General features: G+C 45.6%; 1 protein-coding gene across 2 annotated transcripts in view; it reads right to left on the bottom strand.

The window, feature by feature from the left end:
• The window catches only part of LOC146202388 (aldo-keto reductase family 1 member B1-like), a 90,248-nt gene extending 76,666 nt beyond the window's left edge, over window positions 1-13,582 (bottom strand). Inside the window, exon 1 of one of the 2 annotated variants that reach the window (XM_084588146.1) lies at window positions 13,279-13,582. The gene's annotated coding sequence lies outside the window, so the exon portion shown is untranslated. The remainder of the gene's footprint in view (window positions 1-13,278) is intronic. The other variant, XM_084588144.1, reaches the window with a different exon arrangement.
• Between the last annotated feature and the right edge of the window lie 554 nt (window positions 13,583-14,136).

Raw genomic sequence — 14,136 nt, 5'->3', positions numbered from 1 at the left:
TACGCTGGTTGATTACTTTTATATTATTTTCGTTTAGCCGCGAAATAAGCGTAGGAAATACTCAACGTGAACATTGTGTGCCTGATCACAACATGTGTTTACCTTCCAGCACAAGAATATGCAGCATCCGCTTTACTTGCGGAATTTTGCCAAAGCTACCCTCACAGTAGGGTAAATATCTAGCCAACTGGCAGCAGATACATCTATATTCAATTGTGCGATATCACACACTCTACTCGTGCACGAAAGCGTATGGGCGCGTGTTCGTAGGCGGATCGATGACCGCGCGCACCTCTTCCTTTTTACTTTTATTGCTAATGTAAACGTACATAAAGCTTTATGCACATATTTATTAGTTATTTATTTCTAGTGGCACGATAAAGAGACCAAGGTTGTGGAAATTTCCGGAGCTCTCCACAACGGTGTTTCATAGTATGATTCGCTTCGGGATGTTAACACTAATAAACTAAACCAACCAACCATATTTGTTGTGTGTTCGCAGCTGGCGACTTCTGGACATTGTGTGTCAACCATCAATGTACGATGTTGATGTCATTTCATTTTCTGACGGCAGTTAATGAGCGACGTTCTGGTAAATTGGCGGCACAAGGCGTACGGCGATGAAACAGCGTCAGGCGATACCATATGAAACAAGGAAAAGTACAATATTTACAACCGCGCGGTGATAGCGATATAGTAAGCCATATTTTTTTCACGCTGAAAATGGGCGAAACCAGTGCTTTAGTTTTCCTTCGTTTAATGATAGCGTCGAAAAAAAAAATAAGTTCGCCCAAAACAATATGCTTCAAACAAAGCCTGCATGCTTGGCGTTCTTGGCGCAGCGACGGCGATAATAAATTGTATTTTAGTTTGTTTACGATGAGGGGGGGGGGGGGGGAGGGGGGTCTCGGAGAACCTTCTGTTTCACTTTACGTTGCTTATACTAAGCGATTCATCGTTTCAGAGCGTGCACGATCCGCATATCGCTCCGTGTTTTACCATGTCCGGCCCCGCGGCGCCGACGGACGGCATTCTCCACGACTTAACAATATACACACACGTTCCTGCGACCTTCGCTGACATGCTATTTCACACTCGGTCATTTTATAATGTTGTAACACCCCAGCACTGCGCGTAGAAAAGTCGATTCAAAGGGCAGGGGATTTGCAATAGCAGGCGACCTGCAGTTTTCGCCGATCCACCCACGCACTTATTTTTTCCCCTCGATTGCTGACTACGGTATTAAAGTTAGTGACCGCCCAATCAGTGTTTTCGCTGTTCTGAATAAACGTGCCAGAGCCTTCCCGTTTTGCTGAGCTTAAATACGCGCTCCAAGCCTACGGATGCGGTCAATCGCCGTTCAGACTGCGGCCGGGCCCGGTGGTCTGGAAGGGAAATGGCGCCCGCGGGCACCTTTGCGGTACTCTGAAAATTTTCCAGTAACTCTAGCTTCGCTTAGTCAGGTTAAAGCCCCTCGATAATCAAGGGGCTTTAAGTCATGTCTGAGGAGTTTTACAAGGCGCCGTTGGAGCGATGTGCTGCGCGCAAACGCCGGCGCCTTGCCGAAGAAAGGCAAGAGCGGTTGGCTAAGCAATGCGCCTATGCCGCAGAATGGCGTGCCCGGCGGCTTTCTACAATTTCAGTGAGCGAGAGTAGTTTCATGGAGCCAGAGTAAATCCTTTAGTTGCACAAAAAGCGAAGTCATGCCAAACCACCAGCAGAGCCAAGCGCAGGCAGGGGGGTATTGCTTTCGCAATCACTCAGGCCTAACCAGGGCTAAGCTACAGCTAATTTTTTTTTCTCTCTCTTCATACTTCTTTTCTCTTCATGCTTCTGGTCGAAACGTCGAGTCAAAATAAAACTAAGGAATAAGTATGAAGCATTTCTTCACTTCATATATTCATTTCTTCACACACACACACACACGCACACACACACACACACACACACACACACACACACACACACACACACACACACACACACACACACACACACACACACACACACACACACACACACACACACACACACACACACACACACACACACACACACACACACACACACACACACACACACACACACACACACACACACACACACACACACACACACACACACACACACACACACACACACACACACACACACACACACACACACACACACACACACACACACATGTATATATATATATATATAGAGAGAGAGAGAGAGAGAGTATATACGAAGGTAGACGCACGTACTTGGTCGCTAGGGGTTATATACAAGTGAAATGCTTCCTACTGATTCCTTAATTTTATTTGGAGTGGAAGTTTGGTCGGAGTGCTGTCTTTCACAAGCCTTGCAGTGTAAAGCGCATGTGTGCGTGTGCTTGCTTGCGTGCGCGTGTGTGTGTGTGTGTGCGTGCGTGCGTGTGTGTGTGTGTGTGTGTGTGTGTGTGTGTGTGTGTGTGTGTGTGTGTGTGTGTGTGTGTGTGTGTGTGTGTGTGTGTGTGTGTGTGTGTGTGTGTGTGTGTGTGTGTGTGTGTGTGTGTGTGTGTGTGTGTGTGTGTGTGTTTGGTTTATGGAGTTTAACGTCCCACAGTGACTCGATCGAAAGAGGCCGTAGTGGAGGGCTCCGAAAATTTCGACCACCTGGGGTTCTTTAAAGGCCGATCACACGATGGACCGCCAGTGCGCACGTGTTCACATGTCACTACTATGTGAGGCACGCTGTCAGCCCGGCCCTGCCCCATTCAGGATCATTCGCAATTATATATTTGTGCTCTTGCGTGCCAGTCGTCCCGGCACACAATAGATAATTGTGCTCCATTGTCGTCCCCGCCGATTCGGGGCGCGAGAGCCGCGTGGAAGCACAATTACCTATTAATTATAGTGCGCAACATCCTGACTGGGCCGAGGCGCCCCTGCCTTTAGCAGTGCTGCAAACAGCTTGTGAGACTTAGTATCAGAGGTGGGCAACCTCATGCTTCATGCAGCGGGATTGAGTCCAGTCAACCAACCCCCTGCGCCCATGTCGACTCGACTGGATTCCTCGACTTCTCGACCCGACCCGACAGCATTTACACAAACTCGTAACCGATTTTCGATCCCATAACTTAGCTCAACCTGCTCCTGTCGGACTCATGCAAACGCCGCTAATGGACTCGGCGAGACAGGCCTCGGGCGAGCTGGTGGGCGAGCGCTGGGAGCGCTTTTAGCCAGGATGAGAAGCGTGGCCTGTTGTTTAGACGATTAGGATGAGGGGAAGTATGTCCGTGGAATAATGCTGAAAGATGTGTCTCTCCTCCATTCATGGGCAGTATCGAAGAGTCATGTATCTTCGACAATATCTTTAGATACATTTGTGTATTGGTATTAAGCATCGTGTGCTGAAAATGAAAGTATCGGAGTATCGGTATCGAAAATGCACCTTCAGTGTATCGTGTATTTTAACGATACTCTATACTGAAGAAAGCTGCAATTATTGAAGCCGTTGCGAGAGTTTGAGTTGACAGCGCTCGCTCAGACGCTTGTTTTCCCAGAGACAGCTCGGCTTGTTGAACCGTTTGAGTGCCCTTCTGCTCTGAGATCCCTCCAAATGTCCCGTCCTCCCGGCGTCAACCACATTCCAGATTTCCTTTCTTTAAAACTAAGGGAGCCAATGTTAAGTAGGTGCTCACGAGGTTCTTTACTTGTGAGCACCGAGTGTATACCAGAAAACGCAAGGAAGGCGAACACGCAGTAGGGACTAGACACACTGCTATACCCCTAACCCCCCCCCCCCCCCCCCCCTTCCCCGTCCGTCCGTCCGTCCATCTCTGCGGCATCTGATTCTTGTCAAGCAGCGTGCTCAGTGTACTCTCGAATGCAGTATAGGCCCGACCCTTTTCAAAACCTCTGGGCTCCGCGTGTCGGCGCTGATTGGTGACAAGAACACGAGAAGGCCTCAGACAGGCACAATGCAGTCGGCTAACCACCGCTCATGTTGTTTCCACCATTTGATTGAAAACAAATCTATTCTTTGTAACTGCGTAGGGAAGAGGCTTCCAGAAGACTTTGTTTCTTGCGTCTAAAATGCTATGAAGTACACATCATGAAAGCTATGAATGCACTTTTTCAATAAATAAGTTTGAATAACAAATTATTCGTTGTAAAACAATTTTTTTTTGCCAAAATCATTTTAGCAAAATTTGAATAAAAATTGTAATGATGTCTGTGCACCTTAAAGGAAAGAACTGTTATAATTAAAAAAACATGCAAATTGATTGACCCACAAGATTGTTAGCCACTCTTTAAAAAAGAAGAGTTCTATATATTTTATCTGCATACAACTGGCCGTAGTTTTCAGGTGACGCCAGTAAGACTTTCCTAAGTCGTTCACTCTTACGCACCGATAAAAGGCATCTTCACCCAATATAACACTTCGGCGTGCTTGTGTGCGTGTGTAGAGAGGCATTTCTCATTCCTCTCGCTTTTAGCACGCTCAGATTGGGCTCTTTCCGGACTAATACCAGCGTTCAGCCATTTTAGTTTTGTTGCTTTCCTTCTTGCTTTTAAAAATATACACAGCTTTAAAAGTTCGTTATCACGCTAATGATAAATAACTGCCCAGTACTCCAAAAGCAAGAGTTTGCACCTTTTAGCACAGGGAAAACACAGGGGCCACTGGTAAGTAACGTGTAAGTAACGCCACCCTCAGCCGCTATGGCTGAGGGTGGCGCTGGTGAACACTCTCAAGGTTCGTATACAAACAACATAAATACCCAAGAAAGTAGCAGGGGGGACAGCGGCCGATGTAGCTCAGTTCGAAGAGCACCGGACGCGTTATTCGGAGGTCGTGGGTTCGGTTCCCACCATCGGCACGTTGTTTTTTCTTCTACTTTGTGTTTAATTATATTTCCCCTATACAGATTACATTACTAATTTCTGTGATTATCCAAGTAAACTTAAAAAAGAAAAGACAAAGTACCATCCCCAACGCTTTCCTTGGCTTCGCCGACTGTAGGCTTCTTTCCTTCGTGTCTTATGAAATGAAAAGCAACAGAAAAAGTTTCAGATGTATTTTTGTATGCATAGCCAGGTGCCCACAGGTCGGTTCCTATGAAGAGCATTAGTTTAAAGAAATTTTTCGCTTGGCTGCTCGTAGAAGCGATCGCTTCACTTTTACCATGTCTTCAATCCAATGTGAAGGTCTGACAAGGCCAGCTGTCCAGAAAGAGGAGGTTCAGTACCTCCGTGCTGTCAGATTCGTTTAAGCCCTTTCTGAAAAACGACGCTATAGGAACGCACTTAATATTGCAGAAAGCACGGTAAAATTTCCTAACGTCGCTAATCACATTACCACCTTTATTATGCTGGGATTTCTGTGATGTATCGAAGTAACGACGATACAGTAGCGAATATCTGTATCGAAAATCGATTTCGATTCTGCATCTTGTATCGGTATCGGAAATACAATTTTTCAGGGTATGGAGTATCGGTATCGAATATACTTTTTTTAAGTACTTTGCTCAGCCCTCCAGAAAGCCTTTAGCCTACAGAAGCGGAAACGTAATAGTGATAGACGTATGCCGGTTTGCCCGACGCCGGATGCGCACGCGCAGTAGCTGCACCATGCCACACCTATGCCAGTGGACGTGTGCAGTATACGTCTATACTAGCATGTCTCCGCTATGCTAACTAGAGCTTGTCGGTGACGTACTAATGTACACGTATAAGAAACTCTATGCGTCTAGTATGTCTCCGGCAAGTTAAATCTCTCTAATGGCGTGCGCTGGAGACGTCCGGTAGACAGCCTACGTCACTATGCCTCCGGCAAGTGAAATCTCTCTCTTTCTCTCTCTTTTATAGCCGGTGTGGTTCGAGGTCGCTTCTATACGGTCATGCGTGCCGCGTCGCCTAAGTTTGGACGTCCGAGCTAAGGACACATGAATTTTTTCACGACTTGTTGCTTGAGCGCCTCAACTCGGACTTGCCATTTCTCAGTTGTTACATACGTATCTAGCTTTCTGGCACACCTTTTAACTGCTAGGCATTTGATGAATATTGTAAAATACTGTTATGCATACATTGATGAGAATGGTCTAAGCTCAAGATGCGTATATAGCAAAAAATTGCTTTTAAATGTCTTTCCTGCGCTCGCGGAGAGTTATACACTACGCAGCAGCTAGTATACAGCTGCCATAGAAAAGCAGTGGGCTGCTTTTATGAAAATAATTGTGAAGTAGCTGTGGAATATTCTAAGATACCTTTCTGAACATATTGTTAGAAAATGTCTAAGCTTCCGAAGTGTAGCCAATTTTTGCTTCTGGAGCTCCTCATGCGCTTGCACCGAGTAATTAAAACTGCCATAGAAAACCATGCAGTTGGGAGTGTTCGTGAAAATAAATCTAAAAAAAAAAAAGAAAAAGAATGCGACCCTACTGAGCGAAGATCTGGAGATATATTGATTGTATGGTGCTGTTATACAATATGTGAAAAAAAAAAAACGTTCAAAAAAACTTCGTTTCCAGAACCTGTCCAGGATTTTTGAGCATGTATGCCACCTCGCTTCCTTGTTCCCGGCCGCTGCTCTCTCACGTAGAGCAGGAAAACCTTGCTCGGCGCGCGCCAAGGTCAGCATGACGGAAACAGTAGGTTCTCGGAAAGAATTCGTCGGTCTCGCCGGCAATGAGGCTGCCCACATGCTCGCCCGCTCCTTGCTACCTCGGGTTGCTGCGGACGCCTCCACAACATCTAAAAGCAAAGAATGTATTGGTACGTTTAGGGATGTAACCGACAACCTGAAGAAAGATCGGAGGATATAACCGCCACCGGATAGATCCCTGAGTAAAAAGGAATCATATGACTGGATAAGACTCCAAGCTCGAAATTTCTTTTCGCCCCTGTGGAGGAGTTGGACGGGTGCCAGTGGGCGGAAGAGGGACGGTGCAGAGACCGAAATTTGTAAATTTTGCGGCCACGTGGCAACATTAGATCACATAATATGGAGATGCGTTCGTGCCCCAGGGCGCAACGCGATTAAAACTAGTGATGAATGGGAGACCACGCTAAGAAGCTCCGACGAAAAAACTCAGCGATTCGCCGTCCGCTTGGCGGCCGAGGCTGAAGACCTCTTCTCCTAAACGGGGCCGGGTGTCCTCTGGCCGCGGTGCGACAGACTGCCTACCCGGACACCTGCGTGCGGACCCGGAGGTGGCTGCCACGCCATATTCGGCGGAAATAAATCTTCTTCTTCCTCCTCGTAGCTCGAAAAAGATAGAGGAGGTAGAAGAAGAAAAAATAAAGTATGTGTAATACGCGTGCCAGCTTCCAGATGCCCTTCTTGCTGAACCCTCCAGTTAAATATTAACTATTTTCCATTGGGGATTAAATTTTGTCGCCTGACGATAATTTGAGTGCTCACAACGCTACGGCATATGATCAATGAGGTTGTCGCATATACTTTTATGAAAGCCATGAGTATAGTTTTATTCGCGAAAATAAGATGAACTTTCGCCGATGTGAGGCCTCAGCCCGTACAACATTTTTTGAGTCGAGAAGCGGGCCCTTCCTTTAATTTGAGAGATAGTTGAAACAAGTGCTCTATAATTGATTAAAAAAAATCACTGGATGGTCGACACGTTTTACTTGATCGCACTTGATACGCGCCGATCTTATACGCGTTACAGAAAATAAGTAACCAATTACAATTACAATCTCTCCATTTCAAATATAACTTAATACAGCGCAATTATAGCCCAAGTAAAGTAACTGCCAATTACAGTAGAGCCATCGATTATAATTGTGTTACTTTTCTCCAAATTTTACTGCCATAAAACAAACTCGGTTAGCTGTAATAAGGTACTGCGGCTTGCTCAGCTTTTCTTTACATTTTCAACGTTTCTCAGAATTGTCGTCACTGATTTTGCAAAGCTTCTTTATAAAGACATCAGTCCCGACACTGTACACTCTTTACATGCAAACGTTAGAGGGTATGGCGGTGCTATATCGTACGAACACCTTGTACAACCGCTTCCGGAGTGGCCCAATGCTGTTTGTGCATCCTCTATTACCCGCCGCGGTGGCTCAGTGGTTAGGGCGCTCGACTGCTGAACCCAAGGAGTGAGTGAGTGAGTGAAAAACTTTATTGAGTAGAGATAAAGGAGGGGGATGTGTAGGTGGGGTCCCTAGTCCAGGACTCAAGGAAGGATCGAACCTCGGCCGTGGCGGCCTCTTTCCGATGCAGGCAAAAAGCAAGGCGTCCGTCTACTGCACGATGTCAGTGCACATTAAAGAATATCAAGAATATCAGGTGGTTGAAATTTCCAGAGCCCTCCACGGCGTCTCTCTGCTTGATTTGTTTTTGGACATTAAACCTCCCAAGAGCGGTAGAACGGAGGAGGTGGTAATCTATATATGAAAAAAAAAAAAAAAGAAAAAAAGAAAACAGTGCATCCTTAAGACACGGGCGGGGTTGTCTGATCTTAGAAGCCTCACAATTCAAACCAAGACCAAATATCCCCTATGAAGCGCCGCACTTCGTTGTTGGCGCTATGAAAAGTCACTGCGAGAAAGATCGCCAAAAAGATAAAAAAAGAAAGAGAGAGAAAAAAAACTGTACACTCATTCGGCTTTAAATCGAGGAATAGCAGCATATGCGAGATGTGCCAGAAGTACCGTAGCAGCGTTTAACTAACGCCGCGGAAGTGCGCTTGACATGTCGAGGGCATGAGGGGCTTAACGTCCCGTTACGAGGGAACGATGTTTCGCTTGGCTGCGAAGCAAATTCATGTTTACGCTGCTTTCGCGCGGACATCCCTTTAATTTTGTGATGCAACTCTGCAATATTGTAAGATTTTGTTGTGAGCATATTGATGGGCATGGTTCAAACTTCATATGCGGAGCAAATTCTTGCTTTTAATATTTATCCTGCGCTTGCATCGACTTAAGACTGCCATGGAATACAGACGTGTTTTTGATTTTTAATAGCACAAAACTACAAGCGTCGTGGATTGAAATTGGCGGGCATATTGAGAGTTAGGGAGCATTTTTAAGATTTGAGAAAAAAAAAAAAAAAGCTGGTTCAGAGGCTGAATATAATTTTCATTTGAAAAGTGCGCTTGTCCGAATACGGAGAGCAGGCTCACATGTTTAATAAGGTAATACTAGCGCAAACAATCAGCCTCAAGGTTAAGAATACACCCTTCATCACTACTTTACTACTGGACACAAGATGCAAATATTTCTTGAAATGAATTCACCATATGCTACTATACTACGTCACATATGAGTCCTTCAGTACCGTCAGTTTTCAAATATATAAACAAACCTTTAGCGTTGAACGGTACGCGCTACCATGATCCATTTACACAGAAAGCCAACTGTGGCAGGTGCCCGCTCCAAAAAAACAACGTGCCGAAAAACCATCGGCACGTTGTTTTTTCTTCTACTTTGTGTTTAAATATCTTTCCCCTAAACAGATTACATTACTAATTTCTGCGATTATCCAAGTAAACATTAAAAAAAAAAGACATAAAGTACCACACCCAACATATTTCAACGGACAGTAAGTGTGTCAGCAAGACTTCTCTTGCTCTTTCAAGCAAAGAGGTGTCTTATTTAAGTAATTTTTTATGCAGCAGGTGAACCCAGGGGTTGTTTCACGTGACTGTTTCGTTTACTTCATGTTTGTTTTTTTCTGGGCCTTGGAGTAAAGGGCTTAGGCATAGTTGTGAGTCAGCGCTTGTACTGTGGTTTTTTTATCTTGTCCTTTGTCTTCGTGTTCGCGCTGTTTATATTAATAATGAATAAGTACCAACTCGCCCAACAAAGAAAGTATCTTGGTAAACCATACCCAACGCTTTCCTTGGCCTCGCCGACTGTTGGCTTCTTTCCTTCATGTACTATAACAAGTACCCTCATTTCCCCTTAATTGATCTGCTTATATATATATATATATATATATATATATATATATATATATAAACACACACAGAGTGTTTATTTCTTTAAGAAGGTCCAACATATTTATAAAAAGAGAACTTGTGTTAAATTTATTTTTGCCCCGGGGCTCTGTTGAGGGCTACGGCGGATGTCAGGTAGGAACCTGATTAGTTCGCGAATTAACTGAATTGAATAAATAATTATTAATTTTCCTAATTTTAGTTCTTGGGGTTATACTGTATTTGCAGAATTGGGACTCGTTATCGAAATAGTACAGCCGGGAAAAAAATTCAAAATTTGCCGCGCGCGGTACAGGGTGCATAAATGTCCCCCTAAGTGAAGGCTTCGCACCTTAACACATGCGCCAGCGAGCGTGTCTGGCGCAGATCGCTCCATCCGGTCCCTTTGAGGCGAGAAATGGGGCGCAATGAGTACCAACGCGGCCGCAATCAGCGAAGCCGTGGGCAAAGCGACGATGGCGACGAATCGCCGCGAGGCCTGTCTGGGCCTCAAGTGACGCCAGTAATGAAAACTCTGGACGAAGCGCGTGCGCGGCCTCTGTGTTACGGTGTGAAGGCATTTTTCAGGGTAACATCCGTGCGCCTCGTAACGCGTGCTACAGTATTTTTACGACTTTTTGTTTTTCTATTTGAAGGACGAGCTTCAATTCTGCGAACAAAACATGCCCCTAAAACACAAATTTTAAATGTAAAGCTAGTACATTTCGGGATTAAGCGAAATAATTGAAGCATACTACATCATGCATGGTGCCCTCCATAGCCCCCAAAACAACCCCAGGGCTGAAATATATCTGAGGCAAGATACCTTTTAAATATTTTGGGCTAACCGCGGTATATAAAGCAGCAGAAACATGAGGTTAAACGTCCGGCCACGCCGACAGTGGCAATAATATTAACGGCGTTATAATTCGGAACCTTATCGATACTGTCTCACTACACGTCCTCTCAAGTGAGAAATCAAATGTGGGCTCAGATCAAACTATATGCCAGGTCTCAGTTAAATGTGTAACCAATGATTAAAAAAAAAAAAAAAACGCACAGCGTTCTCTCCCGCACTCACACCAACTGAGTTATTGAGAGTCGCCTGCCCTACTCTGCAGCATTTGGTTCGTTCGCGAAAGGTAGTTAATTAGTAGGTATAAGTATTAGTAATTGGTAGGTAACATGCCAGAAAATTCTAGACAAGAGCGTTTTACAATTGGAAGTTGTTCGTGAGACCAGGGCCCGCTTGCACGAAACGATCTTAAGACTGTCTTAGCTAAGTCCAGACTTAACTGGAGTCTAAAGGATTAGGCCGCTAGCATGGCCGCTTAAGACTGAAGTCAAGACTGGGCTTTGTCCTGACTTGAATAAGTCGCTTGTGCGATTACGACTCTAGGCCATCTTAGTTAAGACACAAGGACGCCCGGTAACTAAGTCGAGAAATTAGGAAAATACAGGGATGCGCTGGCCCTGTCCTGGCGGTAAGATGTAAACATTCGGTCAATCTTGCACTGTGTAAAATCCGTGCCATTGCTTTTTGCGGCTTAAGATTGTGTTACAAGGATAAATGCTCCACGTGGTTGCTGAGGGCGTTCAGGGAAGTCACTCTGGTGAACACGAGCCGAACCGAAGCGTGCGGCTTGTTTAAGTCTGGGCCCGCTTGCACAAAACAATCTTAAGACTGTCTTAGCTAAGTCCAGACTTAACTGGAGTCTAAAGAATAGGCCACTAGCATGGCCGCTTAAGACTGGAGTCAAGACTGGGCTTCAGTCCTGACTTGAATAAGTCGCTTGTATGATTACGACTCTAGTGCTGTCTTGGTTAAGACACAAGGACGCCAGGTGTCTAAGTAGAGAAATTAGGAAAATACAGGGATGCGCTGGCACTGTCCCTGCTGTAAGATGTACACATTCCGTCAATTTTGCGTTGTGTAAAATCCGTGCCATTGCTTTTTGCGGCTCAAGGTTGTGTTACGAGGAAAAATGCCCCAAGTGGTTGCTGAGGCCGTTCTGGGAAGCCACTCTGGTGAACATGAACCCGAAGCGTTCGACGTTCGGAACACGAGCCGTCTTAAATAAGCTTGGTCTTTCTAAAGACACCATCTAAGTCTGGACTTAGCTCGGACTTTATCGTGCAAGTCGGCCCTGGACTTAGCTCCAACTTTATCGTGCAAGCCGGCCCTGCTCTTAGTATACATTAAGATTCCAATATAGAAATCAATATATCCGCAGATTTCCCCCCTCTCCCTCCCTCCGGACGCTTGTAGTTTTTGTGCTATTTAATGCAAAAAACACATCCAATCGGTTTTCTATGGCAGTTTCTACTCGATGAGAGCTCGGGATAGACTTTAAAAGCAATACTTCGCATCGCATCGGATCATTACACTATTTTCATGACTGTGTTATAGCAGTATCTTAGAGCATTGAAATGTCGTCCCAGGATTTAAAGTGATGTGTAAGAAATGTAGCACTCGCTTAAAACACATCAGCAACGTCGATGCGATGCCCCAGCAGCATCGACATCGCTGTCGAGATTTCTATACTGCTATATTTTTCTTCCATGCAGCTACAACACCATGAACTGAACATTACGATGTCTTGCTAACAAGCGTGGAAATGGTACCTATTTTCAGGCAGAAAAGCTAAGGGTTCCTTCGCTGGAAACCGTTGAAGTCGCTACACAATTTCTGCTAACTTGACCACAATTTCACCTGCAACAGTGCGTTGTAGCTCGCAAGCTTTTCTTGGTTACATCGAATCACTCCTGCATGCATAAGAGTGCGCGACAGAAAACTATTTCACAGACGTCAAAAACGCGTCACGCCTCCAACTAACTACGCGTTCATGCGCTTCGGCCGTTCGAGACGTCCATAATAGCCATTAAAACAGACGTACCAAACAATTGAAAAGCCTATATTTTCGGAAAACTCCCCCTCGGACAGACGCGAAAGCAACGTCGTTTAGTTTTGTGCCTTTTCTTCCTCGTGGCATTTCTTTAACAGCGTGTGCTGCTTCCTTAATAACTTTTGCCGCTTGTGCGAGTCAGTTCCTCTACTTGCACCAAGCCTGTATTGTCCTCCAACGCTAAAGCCCTCGAACGTTGTTTGTCTCAAATCCTTTCATGGATTCTCTTTGTCCGGGCAAGACATGCAAGGTTCGCTTATAAAAACGCAGAAGTGAACGCAAATCGTTCACGTGAAAGCTCAGATTTACAGCGTAGGTCTATAGTAATTGCATAAGTGACAAATTCTTCAGTAATACCTTAAAACAACAGATGACGGAACTGTGTGCAAAGAAGAAAAACAGGACAAGGGCCACATGCAAAAAAGAAAAAAAAATCTCATTCTCTCATATATGCAGACGTACCTGTCGATGCGGTGTGACGGTCGTGTCTAGAAACGTCTCCAAAGATCTGCCCGGACAGTAGCCGCTGTTCTACCTTCTGCCGCGTGAGGAAACGAGTGCCTGAGCGCGGACAGAGATCGAAGCTGGAGTGCCGTCTATTCACTGCGGAACCCGCAATATGTCATACAGCGTCCGCGTGCCCCGCAACTCTTGACGCGTGTCCGCCGCGATAGTCCGCGGAGCGTGGACTTTTCTGGTAGCGAGTTCTTTTTTTGGCTCTGGCTCAAGGACGCGCGCGTCCCTTGCGTGAAGCAGCAGTACAAATCGACTTGGACGGACGTTGGAAAGAGTGTAATTATGCGCGATGCGGAAATCGACTTGAGCAAGAGCTTGCGAGAGGGAGAGACTTCGCGGAAAGGCGGTCCACGGACGCATGCGCGGCGTCTGCCCACTGCCTCGCCGGCCCTATGCTCTGAGCGAATGGCGAAAGGGACGGAACGAGGAGCTTGCGCTACACGCCTGCTTCGAGTTCGTGATCGAAGTCGTTTTAATGTTGCAGCACCATGTCGCTGCCGAGTTACACGCAGACAAAATCGTTCCCGCCGCGAAACACAAAAGGCCCGCTAACAACCGATCCAAAGCGAGGGGACAGGTTTTTATTTTTTTTTTGTAACCATAGTGACGAAACTCGTGCAGCTGCAAACAATGACCGATATAGTGTAACTGTTGATCAGAGCCATGACAAGCGACGCTTAGGTTCTCACAGCCTCCTCCGAACTCGGCCTCTATATCGATTTCAACGAATTTTGACAAAGCAATAAGGAGGCGAGGGACTTAAAGTACAACAATTTTTCTTGTATTCGGAACTTTCAAGTTACG

Source organism: Amblyomma maculatum, chromosome 1 (assembly GCF_055883805.1).
Source record: "Amblyomma maculatum isolate TAMU_Amacu chromosome 1, ASM5588380v1, whole genome shotgun sequence".
In the NCBI taxonomy this organism is placed as follows: Eukaryota; Metazoa; Arthropoda; class Arachnida; order Ixodida; family Ixodidae; genus Amblyomma; species Amblyomma maculatum.
Note: the sequence above shows the minus strand (reverse complement) of the source record. Positions and strands in the feature narration are given on the sequence as shown.